The 13,856-nt window shown below is 45.0% G+C and overlaps 1 protein-coding gene and 1 non-coding gene across 2 annotated transcripts in view; one reads left to right on the top strand and one right to left on the bottom strand.

Annotated features, from left to right (window-relative positions):
- Positions 1-13,856, top strand: part of LOC140189109 (uncharacterized) — a 579,671-nt gene that overhangs the window by 199,122 nt on the left and 366,693 nt on the right. The window lies entirely within an intron of this gene.
- On the bottom strand, positions 1,816-1,887 carry trnag-ucc (transfer RNA glycine (anticodon UCC)). The gene has a single exon. It is a non-coding gene; the product is annotated as a tRNA-Gly (tRNA).

Below are 13,856 nucleotides of genomic sequence, written 5' to 3'. Positions count from 1 at the left end.
CGGGATCCCACCAACAAACATATCTTTCCCTCCCCCCTCTACGTTCTGCTCTCTGCAGGGATCCCATGTGAATCCCATGTGCGTCCGTCCCTCCCACTGATATCTCTCCTGGCACTTATCCTTGCAAGTGAAACAAGTGTTACACCTGTCCCTACACATCCTCCCTGGTAAGGAAACACTTCAGCTGTGAGTCTTTTAGGGTCATCTACTGTATCCAGTGCTCCCTGTGTGGTCTCCTGTATATCGGTGAGACCCGATACAGATTGGAGACCACTTCACCGAGCACCTACACTCCCTCCACCAGGACAAGCCAGATCTCCCAGTGGCCACCCATCTTAATTCCACTTCCCATTCCAATTCCGACATAACAGCCCATGGCCTCCAGTATTGTCGCGATGAAGCCACGCTCAGGGTGGAAGAGCAAAACATTATATTCCGTCTGGTAGCTTCCAACCTGATGGCATGAACATTGATTTCTCAAACTTCCGGTAATGCCCCCACCTTCACGAAGCCCCATTCTCTTTTCCCTCTCTGACCTTATCTGTTACCTGCCCGTCACCTCCCTCTGGTGTTCCGCCCCCTTCTCTTTCTTCCATGGCCTCCTCTCCTTCCCTGTTCTCCAGCCCAGTATCTCTTTCACCAATCAAAGTTTCAGGTCTTTAATTTACCAGCCACCCCCTCCGCCTGCTGGTTTCACCTATCACCTTCGTGTTTCTTCCTCCCCTCACCGTCTAACTTTGATTCCTCATCGTTTTTTCCTCCAGTCCGGATGAAGGAACTCGGCCCGAAAGGTCGACTGTATTTTTTCCCACAGATGCTGCCTGGCCTGCTGAGTTCCTCCAACATTTTCTGTGTTGCTTGGATTTCCATCATCTGTAGATTTTCTCTTTGTGCCTCTATCGATGTCGCTCCACACTAACATATTCATGTGTCTATCTAAACACATCGTACACCCTTCCGTCTCTGAACCTGGCAGCCCGTTCAAAGCACCCGCCCCACTCTGTCTAAAAACGTGACCCGTACATCTTTAAACTCTCTCCTACCTTAAATTCATTCCCGCTAGAATTTCGAATCCCTACCCTGGGAATCCAATTCTGACTATCTGCCCAATCTATGTCTCTCATAGAGTCAGGAAGCGAGCAAGCAGCATCATTGTAGACCCATCACACCCTGGACATCACCTGTTCCAACTCCTTCCTTCTGGTAGGCGCTTTAGATCACTGTATGCCAGGACACGTAGGTACAGGAACAGTATCTTTCCGTATGCCATCAGTCTTATGAACACTTGAATTTTAGTCTATTATAAACCAAGTCCACCTGTACATGCACTGGTATTCAGCACCTCATTGTATATAGTTCACGGTTATTTGCACTATTGTTTTGTTTGCTTTTTGATTCTGTACAGCGAGAGCTCAGGGAAACCGGCATCAAATTCCCTGTATGTGTCACATACTTGGCGATAATAAAGGATTCTGATTCTGATAATTTGGTCAAGTTTCCTCTCAGTCTCTGATATTCCAATGAAGGCAAACAAGGTCAAACACTTCAATCAGGCAACACTACAAATCCTGCCGATCCTTCCTGTGAAGTGTCCATTCTTGGAGAATCTGGAATAGAGTCAGAACAGGATTTTACGAGAAACTCTTGAGGGATGTTAATTCCAACTGTGATCCACGACCAGTGAATGATAATTAATGAATCAATTTACACTCACAGCCTGAATTAGCGTGAGTTGATTACTTGGCCCATGGAGTTCTGCGTAGATCGTGTCTATGTTAGAGGTTTATATGTTATGTAGTGTAAAACTGTACAGCCTGCGATGGCCGGGAATCGAACCCGGGCCAACTGCTTGGAAGGCAGCTATGCTCACCACTATACCACCATCGCTCAATGACGTAGCAAAGCATCTGAGTAGTGAGGGGTCTCCCATATTTCCATGTGATTCGACCAGTCCCCGAGCTGCTTTCTGTCAGATCATTCCTCACTCTGCTGCAGGTCCTATTCCGGTAAATTAATGTCGCCATCCCCAACAGACCGGAGTTATACAACCCACTTAATAAATTGCTGGCGAACGCAGCAGGCCAGGCAGCATCTATAGGAAGAGGTACAGTCGACATTTCGGGCCAGGACCCTTCGTCAGGACTAACTGAAAGAAGAGATAGTAAGAGGTTAGAAACTGGGAGGGGGACGGGGAGACCCAAACTGATAGGAGAAGACAGGAGGGGGAGGGATGAAGCCAAGAGCTGGACAGTTGATTGGCAAAAGGGATATGAGAGGATCATGGGACCACCCCATCCATTATTTATTTATTATTATTATCATATATATATATATATATATATATATATTTCTCTCTCTTTTTCTCCCTCTGTCCCTCTCACTATGCTCCTTGCCTATCCTCTGGGATTCCCCCCTCCCTCTTTCTTTCTCCCGAGGCCTCCCGTCCCATGATCCTCTGATGGTGGTGTGGAGAATGCTGAGGAAGATGAATGGTGTCAGAGGTTATAACTAGATTCCAGTATTAGTGGAGAACGGAAATTTGATGCAGAGGACAACGAAAAGGCAAAGTGTTTGAGAAACACGTTTGCAAACACACATAGTCTAGACAATATAGGGGATGAGTTTTTTAAGAGATGAGAGAGTCTCTTGGTGGACAGTGGGAAGATTTGTGAGAAACAAGAAGCATTTGAGATTGCCATGGATGATGACTTTACATTGGCTAAATGGAAATTTGCCACCAGTAAGGCATGTACTATAGACCAGGACAGGATATGGGAAACTATCATATACTGTACTCCAGTATCAGCCTGAGGCAGTCTAAAAGAAGTTGCTTGAGTTTTATAAGAAGGCCTGGAAGCAAAGAATGTTGCCAGGAGACTGGAAAAGGCATGTGGTGAAGCCTGTTGTAAAACCTGGGTGGGATCCGATGCTGTCCAGTTTCTACAGGCCTGTTGTCTCACTTCCTCACTGTGTAAAATAATGGTGAAAATGATAGTAATTAGGCTGATGATTGTTTTAGATAAGAGAGAATTACTTCGTCACTACCAACGTGGGTTTCGCAAAGGGAGATCTATGACGCCCTTGTACTACTGGGAATGATATCTGGAAATCCTTTTACACTGAAAGAATCGGTAGTTGCAGTGTTTTTGGACATTGAAATAGTTTTATGATATGCGATGGAGGGAGAGGCTTCTTATTAAGCTCATTAAGCTTGGTGTTGGTGTTGGTTTTGCAAATGGGTATCATTTTTTTTGTTTTGGGGGGTCATTTTCAGGGAGGGTGGTCATCAGAGTTTGCGGAAGAAAACGTACCTCCCTCCCCAGGATAGTGCTATCAGTTTAATATTGTTTAATCTGATAGTTAATTATATTTTTAATCATCTTGGGCCTGAGTTCAGTTTGGCTTTCTATGCTGATGATGGGGCTCTGTGGAAAAGGGGTTGTAATAGTTCCTATGTGGGAAGGTCTTGGACAAATAGCGTTATCAACAATGGGAGAATGGTGTTTGGACTATTCTAAATCAGTATATGTGTTTTATTTTTACTTATAAACATAGGATCTTGGCCTAAGATGCCAAAGATGTACTCTTTTACATTAATGCTGCCTGGCCTGCTGAGCTTCTCCAGAACTGTGCGTGTGTTGCTGAGGGAATGGTATCGATTCTGGAGTGAGGGCAATGGAAGTTGTTGCTGGAGAGGTAGAGGCAGACTCAATTAGCAACTTAATCAAAATCAGATTGAATATCACTGGCATATATCGTGACATTTGTTAACTTTACAGCAGCAGTACAATGGTATCCATGATAAATAAATATAGAGAATAAACTGAGTTACATTAAGTATTAAATATTTAAGTTAAAGTAAGTAGTTAAACATGAATTAAAACATAAATTAAAAGCAAAAAGTAGTTAGGTAGTGCTCATGGGTGCAATGCCTATTGAGAATTCAGAATTTGGGTGTCAGAGGGGAAGAAACGGTTCCTGAATCACCGAGTGTGTGCCTTCAGCATTCTCTCCCTCGTTCCCGATGGTGACAGTGTGAAAAGGGCACGTCCTGGGTGGTGGCGATCCTCAATGATGATCGGTGCCTTCCTGAGGCACCGCTCCTTGAAGATGTTGTGTACTACCGAGCCTGGACCCATGGTAGAGTTGACCAGTTTTACAAGTTTTGGCTATTTATTTTGATCTCGTTCAGAAGCCTCCCCCACCACCCCCCCCCCCCCCCCCCCCGCCATACCAGATGGAGATGCAGCCAGTCAGAATGATCTCCACTGTACATTTGTAGAAGTTTATTTAGTGTTTTAGTTGACAAACCAAATCTCCTCCAACTCCTAATGAAATATAGCCGCTGTCTTGCCTTCTTCATAACTGCATCATATGTTGCATCCGGGTTAGATCCTCAGAGATGCTGACACCCAGGAACTTGCAATTGTCCACTCTCTCCACTTCTGATCCCTTGATGAGGATTGGTTTGTGTTCCTTCATCTCACCTTTCCTGAAGTCCACAATCAGCGTTTTGATCTTGCTGACGTTGAGTGCAAGATTGTTGCTGCAGCAACACTCCACTAACTGGTAGTTCACCCTAATTTATGATTTATTGTCACCATCTGAAATTCTGCCAACAGTGGTTGTATCATCAGCAAATTTATAAATGTTGTTTGAGCTATGCCTAGCCACACAGTTGTGGTTGTAGAGACAATAGAGCAGTGAGATAAGCACACAGCCCTGTGGAGTATCAGTGTTAATTGTCATTGAGGTGGAAATGTTATTCCAATCCGCACAGATTGTGGTATTCCGGTTAGGAAGTCATGGATCCAGTTGCAGAGGCTTAGGTACTGTAGCTTGAATGTGGAGTGAGAATTAATTCCTGCACTGGGATTGGGCCACGGCGAGTGTGGCGGAGTGGGAAGAAGTTGCTGCTGACTATGATTGCTGCTTCCTCTCCCCTGACCATGGGAAGACAGTTTCCCATTAGCCCATTTCCCAATGTCTGTTGTTGCTGGACAGTGAGTATTCTGAGTGATGAATCCCATGGGAAATGAATGTTGTGTCCATCCCTCTGTTCCACTCCCGGATCCGTACCAGGAAGTGGTGGGGTTTGTCTGTCTCTTCCTTGGTTTGGAGCCTCCTCCATCTGCTGCTCAGAAGAAGGTGAGAGCTGCAGCCTGTGAGTGGCCTCACACACTGGCACTGGCTGCACCAGTCGCTTCACACCGTGTCTGCCTCTTACCTCTTTCACTTTCCTTCTCCCACCTGCAGGAAAGACTTCAATGTACGCCAATGTTCCCTCTTGCCAAGGCTCAATGAACAGAACAGTAGCTCCATCTCTCACACACAAGGTGTGTTACTGAGCACAGAGGCACTGACAGCTCATTCGTTCCACAGTCTCAGACAGCAGAGACATTCAGTCCCACACTGAGCCCAGGACCCAGACACACATTTCCAGTACAACAGTTACAGTGAAACACAGCTGGTCAATATTTCCCTGGTCCCTGGGAAAATATGGAACATTTTCAACAACTTCCTTGAATGCATTCCATGCGATTTTCTCTGGTCCCAATAGAAGTTCTTTGAATTGCCTGCTATTGCTGGCCTGCTTGATTTGTGGACCAACACAAATGCCTCCCTTAATCTTGGCATCAAATAATCTGACCTGGATTATGAATTGAAATATAAAAAATATAGGCAATTTCAAAGAGATGGTGTGTGATAGGGACATAGCATAGTGATTTTCAACATCAGCAGTCCAAATCCATAAGATATACGTACCTAAAAGTAATCAGGAAGCAAAATATTTGTGTCCAGTGTAGTTGGCCATGTGGCTGAGAGTGAGGGGGAAAGCTGAGGACTACAAGAAGGTGTCAGTTGACTGGACAGGTAGGCAGGTGGAATTTAATCTGGGAGGTGAGGTGATGCAGGTGGGGAGCCCAAACAGGGCCAGGAGGTAGACGGTACATTGTGGAATCTGGAGAAGAATAGAGGGTCAGAGGGAGAGCATGTGGAATGATTCCTCAGGTTAGAAGGACGGAGCATTCGATGGGTTTAAAAGGCGGATGAGAGGCTTGCTTTTGTTGGCTGAAGGTACAGAATTGCAGGGGAGGGGGCTCTGGTGGAATTGTATAGACACAAGTGGGGTCACGGCTGGAGCTCTGTGTACAGTCCTGGTCAGCACACCACATGCTCACACCCACATCCAAATGAGGAGCAGGAGTCCCCACTCAGCCACTCCCACCTGCTCTGTCATTTAATAAGGTCACGGCTGTCCTGTTTCAACATTAAACTCCATGTTCCTGTCTGCCCCAGGAACATTCCTCCCCACCTTATAAACTATCCCCCTCTCTTTCCCTTGAAAGCATACAAGGATATGATCCAAAAAACCTGTCAGTTAATGAATTCCAATGTCTGAGAGTGTATTAAGATTCAGAAAAGAATCCTCTGATCTTTTGCTCAAATCATGAAATATTGGTCCCTGGTTCTAGTTGGCAATGGGTGGAGCACTGGCTTATCGGCAGAAAACAGAGAGTGGGAATAAAGGGATCGTTTTCTGGCTGGCTGCCAGTTACCAGTGGAGTTCACAGGGGTCAGTGTTGGGACCGCTGCTTTTTATGGGTATGCCAATGATTTGGACTGTTGGATTGATGCATTTGTGACTACATTTGCTGATGATACAAAGATAGGTGGAGAAGCGTGTAATGTTGAGGAAACAGAGAGCCTACAGAGAGACTTAGATAGTGTAGGGGAATGGGTAAAGAAGCAGCAAATAAAATACAATGTTGCAAAGTGTATGGTCATGCGTTTTGGTAGAATAAATAAATGGGCAGACTATTATTTAGGTGGGGAGATAATTCAAAATGCAGAGATGCAAGGAGACTTGGGATGCATTGTGCAGGATACCCGAAAGGTTAACCTCCATGATGAGTCCGTGGTGAAGAAGGCAAATGCAATTTTTGCACTCATTTCTAGATGTATAGAATATTAGAGCAGGGGTGTGATGTTGATGCTCTATAAGGCACTCGTTAGTCCACACTTGGAGTCTTGTGCACAGTTTTGGGCTCCTTAATTTAGCAAGAATATTCTGACATTGGAAAGGGTTCAGAACATATTCACAAGAATGAATCCAGGAATGAAAGGTTTACCATATGAGGAACGTCTGGCAGCTCTTGGGCTGTATTCCCTGGAGTTCAGGAGAGTGAGGGGGTATCTCATAGAAACATTCTGAATGTTAAAAGGCCTGAACAGATTAGATATGGAAAAATTATTTCCCATGGTAGGGGGTCCAGGACAAGAGGCATGACTTCAGGATTGACGGATTGTCCATTAAGACCGGAGATGCAGAGAAATTACATTAGTCAGAGGGTGGTAAAGCTGTGGAATTCGGTGCCACGAGCCAAGTCTTTGGGTGCATTTAAAGCAGAGATAGATAGGTTCTTGATTAACCAGGGCATAAAAGGGTATGAGGAGAAGGCAGGGGAGTGGGGATGACTGGAAGAATTGGGATCAGTCCATGATTGAATGGCAGAGCATACTCAATGGGCCGAATGGCCCTCTTCTGCTCCTGTATCTTCTGGTCTTATAAACACATGGAGACAGTACAAACGGAAAACACAAGCCCAGAATTTCCTCATCAGACAACTAGCTCACTACCAGTATTGGTCCAGTGAACATTCCCTGAACTGATTCCAACACATTGAGATTCTTCCCTGAATAATGTATAAATGGGCTCCCCCACCCTATATATGGTGTACAGGATGATGAGCGGCATTGATCATGTGAATAGTCAGAGGCTGTTTGCCAGGGCTGAAATGGCTAGCATGAGAGGGCACAGTTTTAAGGTGCCTGGTAGTAGGTACAGAGGAGATGTCAGGGGTATGTTTTTTATGCAGAGAGTGGTGAGTGCATGGAATGGGCTGCCGGTGACGGTGTTGGGGGAGGTTACAATAATGCCTTTTAAGAGACTTTTGGATAGGTTCAGGGAGCTCAGAAAACTAGAGGGCTTAGGTAACGCTAAGTAATTTCTAAAGTACATGTGTGGCACAGCATTGTGCACTGAAGGTCCTGTATTGTGCTGCAGGTTGTCTATGTTTCAATGTTTCTATAAGGGAAGCATAAGCTCCCGACATTTGTATTCTGTTCCCCATCAATAAAATGTCATGTTTTCTCTGCTACTGATAGCCCATTCGGCCCACGATACCTCTGCTGACACTGGTGTCAGGTGAGACTGCACTCTGGGGCGCCATGACCATGTAGGGATTTGCACGACGCTGTTACATCTCGGGGCATCGGAGTCAGAATTCAATCCTACATCTTCTTTAAAGAGTCTCTGTATGTTCTTCCTGTGGATTGCGTCATTTTTCTTCAGATCCTCCTGTTTTTTTTCCCCCACAATCCAACGATGTAGTGGGAAGGTTAACACGTGATTGTAAACTATCTTGTGAATAGATTAGGATTAAAATGGGTTGCCAGGGTTTACTGGGCAGTGTGGCTCAAAGCGTTTGTTTTCCTCTGTATCTATAAATAAAATAAAATAATCCAAGTTTTATCCAACTTTCCCTATACTAATCCAGACAACACGTTGGGAAATGTCTTCTGCGCCCTTTCCACAGTCCTCACATCCTTCCTGTGATGTAGCAAACAGAACTGCACATACAGCTCGAAACGTGACCTAACCAAGGGTTTGTCCAGCTGTAACATGTCATCCTATGGTTTGTACACAACACCATGACTGATGAAGAGAAGGTTACCGCACAGCTCCATTTGCTTTCAATACCTCTTGCAGGATGATATGGACAAACACATCAAGATATATCAGTGCTCCCAAGGGTGCTGTCATTTACTGTGTACGTTCCTCCAACATTGGAATGTAAACTCGTCACACTTGTCCAGATTAAACTCTGTCCCCCGTTTCTCCATTCATGATTCCAACTGATCTACATCCACTTCTGTCCGTTTGACAACCTTCCTCACCACCCACAACTGCACCAATATTCATGTCATCAGTGATCTGATCAGCCCATGTGTGTTTTAATCTGATCAAACAGAGGTCTCATTATTGATCACTGTGCACACACATAGGTTACAAATCTACAGTCAAAATCATTCTCAATTCCATCAGCCCAAATGTCACTACAGAGTACACACCACTCAAACCGTCCCACGCCGAGACTCGAGGAAAGTTACACATTTATCACAGAATAGTGTTTGAATCAATGGTCTAGTCTTGTTGCTCCAGATGCTCTGCTGCAAAGTACCTGAATATTAGTTCAATGTAACCAGTGGCATCGTCCCTGTGGTATTGATTAAAATGAAAAATAGACTTAATCAAAAAAATAAACTGCAAGAATGAATCTGAAAGAAATTTTGTAATGTTACACTTGATGAGAGATTGGAAGATGCCGTGTTAACCACAAATCTCACACAGTAGCGGAGACTGACAGGTACAGAATGAACCCAACACTCTCACACTGTACCGGAGACTGACAGGGACAGAATGAACCCCACACTCTCACACTGTACCGGAGACTGACAGGTGCAGAATGAGCCCCCACACTCTCACACTGTATCAGAGACTGACAGGGACAGAATTAACCCCACACTCTCACACTGTACCAGAGACTGACAGGGACAGAATGAACCCCACACTCTCACACTGTACCGGAGACTGACAGGTACAGAATGAACCCCACACTCTCACACTGTACCAGAGACTGACAGGGACAGAATGAACCCCGCACTCTGACACCATACCAGATACTGACAGGGACAGAATCAAGCCGACATTTACACAAGGCACCCAAAACTGACCAGCAGAGATTGACTCCTACACCCTCACTCTGTAACAGAGACTGGGAGATACAGGAGCAGCATCTGTCTAATTGTCTGTCTCTCTCTGTCTGTCTGTCTCTCTCTGTCTCTCTCTCTCCCCCCCTCCCTCCGTCTCTCTGTCTCTCTCTCTCTGTATCTCCCTCTCTCTCTGTCTCTCTGTCTCTCACCCTCTCTCTCACGCTCTCTCTCTCTGTCTCTCTCAGCTAACGTGTTATCTCACGATTGCCTTTTTTCTCCTTCACTTCCAGTCATCCTGCATCTATTCATCTCCCTGTTTCGAGTACTTTTCTTTATTATTTTACCAGTTTGCCCATTCCTTTGCAGATTGAAATATTTCTTCTCAATTTCTTTTGACATTTGACAGATTTGAGATGCCCATTAAAGACTGTGACTTCAGCAATATCACACACAAAATGCTGGAGGAACTCAGCAGAATTTCTTGCGTTGACTTGGATTTCCAATACCTGCATATTTTCTCCTGATTGTACATTAGCAATGTGCTCATTTGACCATTTCCATCCTAATCGCCGTCTCACTATTGTACCTTTGTTCGAATCTGTGGTTGTGGGTTTTGAATTGAATTGACTTTATAACTTACATCCTTCATATTCACAAGGAGTAAAAATCTCTAGTTATGTCTTCGTCTAAATGTGCTATTTGCAATTTATAGTAAGCATAGAGCATAGAAGTGTAGAATAGTACAGCACAGTACAGGCCATTCGGCCCACAATGTTGTGCGGACCCACAAACCCTGCCTTCCATTCAACACCCCACCTTAAATTCCTCCATATACCTGTCCAGTATGTTCAACAGGACATTTGATATAACATAGAAATACAATTTTACAAGTGTGTGTGTGTGTGGGGGGGGGGGCGGGCTGAGAGAGAGAGAGATCAGGAAGAAGCTGAAGTACTAAAGAACATTTACAAAATGGGAAACGGCAGGGACAGAGGTAGAGATCGGTCTGTGTCGCTGGTGTCCGTTCAGAAATCAGTAATTAGCCAACAAAAAGACGAAATATGTAAATGTCGCTGCTCCGTGACAAAGCCCAGTCTTTGTAATTAAACCAACCGGCCTATTTTCACCAGAGACTCTGCTGAGGTAATGCCAAAGAATTGTCATGTATTTGTCTCCAATCGCCCGAATATTTACAATAGAGACAAAGGTACTGAATGGAAGTGCTTGTTCAAGCAACTGTAACTGAGCAAGTTAGTGAGGTGTATAACCGTATCTCTGGAGACAGATCCTCTGTATAAATAAGGGCCGCTTTGAATGCATCAGCTGTCTGCTGGAGCTGTGAACACAGGAGCAACAGAAATCACAGATTCTGACTGAAATGGTGTATCCAGTCATCTGGCGGATAGAAGACGTTTACTATCCTTTTATTTCAGCCTTTGGAATTCCCGGTAAGCCGCAGTGTCAGCTGCCGTGGGCGGATGTTGAAGTTTAATTCCAACGTTGTGATTGATTCTGCCGCCGCTTTAAACACTCACATTCCAGTCCCGGTATTCCGCTTTTCAGGAATAGAGTGGAAACATCGGGACGAAAGATGCTGGAATTTGGATCTAGAAACAAACCGAGGCAGGAATTTAGCGAATCCACCAACATGGGTGGAACTGAGCTTGTCAGGCAGTGTTCTTCCAGCGGTTTGTGATCAATAATGGGATGTTCCGTCTCTGTGCGTTTGGTCTTGCAGTATCTGCACTGCATCTGCAAATATTGTATTTATAGATCCCACGGAGATTATACTAATTGATCGTCTACATTTGCATGTGAGCGGATTTCTGAGTTAGGAGCAACACTCAAACAAATGATTGGTAGTAACAATTTAGCAAATGTGTGGACTTTCGTGTTGTAGATCGAATCTATTGTCGATTTTAAATAAATGTCTGCGGTATGACTGAATGTGAACAGCTGATGGACAGCAGACTGGACTCATTGCAGAGTCAATTAACACAGCCGACCTCATGCTTCAGAGTGAAACGTTTTCCATCTTATCTCCATCTGACAGACATCTGACTACGGCACCGAGTTTGCTGCTGGACGTTGAATTCCTCTCCCCCGCTTCCCTGTGATGGAATCAACGGGAGGCGTCATGTCTGTCTGAGGATTTGCCAGAACTCGCTGTATCTGTTTGAATCAGTCAATGTTCTGTTGTAAAGTCAGTGAGGTGGTAAATGCTGGAATAGGAAACAAACTCGGGGAATGCTGAGCCCCAAGCAGCTTGTATGGAAAGAGAAACCAGTTAACACTCGTGTCAGGGGTCGCTCTGTGAACAGTTCTGAGGAGAGATACGTTAACTGTTTTTCCACATATTCTGTTTTAACTGTATCAGTGCTTCCAGCATTTCCTTTTTTGATCCGTCCTTCAGCTGTTCTGTCGCTGACAGGGATCGCCATGGAAGTTGATGATTGTCTGATGGAAGAATCCCGCCATCAGCGTCCGGATTTATTCATTTCATCCAGACGAGACGCGGAACGCGCAGGTAGAAATGTTCTATCCAGTATTGACCTTGATGAGGTAGTTACCCAGTTTTAGTTTCCGCTGCCACTTCAGATTCGATCATCAGTAAGGAATCCGTATTCAGATCATATTGAATTTATTTTACTGTGTAAACTCACTCTCTGTCCCGCCGCTCTGCGCCCTCTCTCGGCCCTCCCACCGCTAAATGTAACAATAAAGCGGAAATATTACAGGATCCCCTCAAGCTGCAGCATCGGCTTCTGCTCAGTATTTTCTCAAGTTGCTGTTCCCTGTCTCTCTTCCAGCGAACTTGGTGGCGATTGTGATCCTGTCCCGGGGAAAGTGCGGTCTCTCCAAATGTGTCACTCGCTACCTGGTGGGAATGGCAGCGGCCGATCTCCTGGTCGTTATCTCCGATCCGCTGATGAAGTGGACTGCTGTGATTTATTTTCCCCAATCATTCCTGCGAATCACTCCTGTGTGCAGATTCTATCTATGGTTGATGTTTGCGAGCACTGCGACCTCCGTCTGGCTGACTGTCGCTTTCACCGTCGATCGATTTGTGGCTATTTGCTGTGAGAAGCTGAAAACAAAATATTGCACCGAGAGAACGGCGGCTGTGCTTATCGGGACAGTGAGTGTGCTGGCCTGTTTGGAGACTGTCCCCTGGGGCTTTGTGTACGGGGCTGGAGAAATAATTGACGGTGTTCCCTGGGATTGTGTTACTACACCGAGCTTCACAAACTCTCTCTCATGGTCGGCATTTGAGGTGTTTCACCGCATTTTAGTCCCTTGTGTCCCATTCTTTCTGATGTTGCTGTTCAATATTCTGACTGTCAGGCGGATTCTAGCGGCCAGTCGAGCCCGCAGGGGGCTCCGGGGACAAAAGAGTGGAGAGAATGACAAGGACCGGGAGATGGAGAACCGACGCAAATCCATCGTTTTGCTCTTCAGCATCACCGGTAGTTTCATATTGTTGTGGGGAACACTGGTGGCATTTTCTATCTATCAACGGATTTCAATGAGTTTTGTTTATTCTGTCACGGATCCCCGTTACATCACAGAAAACACATCAGGAATGCTGCAGGTTCTCAGTTCCTGCACCAACACGTGTATTTACTCCGTGACTCAGAGCAAATTCCGAGAGGAACTGAAGAATGCGGTGAAATACCCACTGAATCGGATTTTAAAACTCATGAAACATCAGAAATAAACGCTGCAAAGTTTTACAATTCAGCTGTCTTCATGCTCCATATTCTATCCCCCCACTTGTGGGTAAATGGAAACAATGTGATGAACAGAGTTACAAAACAAACACGAGAAAATCTGCAGATGCTCGAAATACAAAACAACTCACACAAAATCACATCCTGATGAAAGGTCTCGACCCGAAACGTCGACTGTTTACTATTTTCCTCATACAGGATGCTGAAGGAACTCAGCAGGCCAGACAGTATTTATGGAAAAGAGCAAATTGTCGACTTTTCCTGCCGAGACCGTTCATCAGAATCCTGTCAACTGTTTAATATTTTCCATTTTGTGTGTGTTGCTTTAGAGTCACAAAACAACTGTTT

The sequence above is a fragment of the Mobula birostris genome, chromosome 28 (assembly GCF_030028105.1).
Source record: "Mobula birostris isolate sMobBir1 chromosome 28, sMobBir1.hap1, whole genome shotgun sequence".
Lineage (NCBI taxonomy): Eukaryota > Metazoa > Chordata > Chondrichthyes > Myliobatiformes > Myliobatidae > Mobula > Mobula birostris.
Note: the sequence above shows the minus strand (reverse complement) of the source record. Positions and strands in the feature narration are given on the sequence as shown.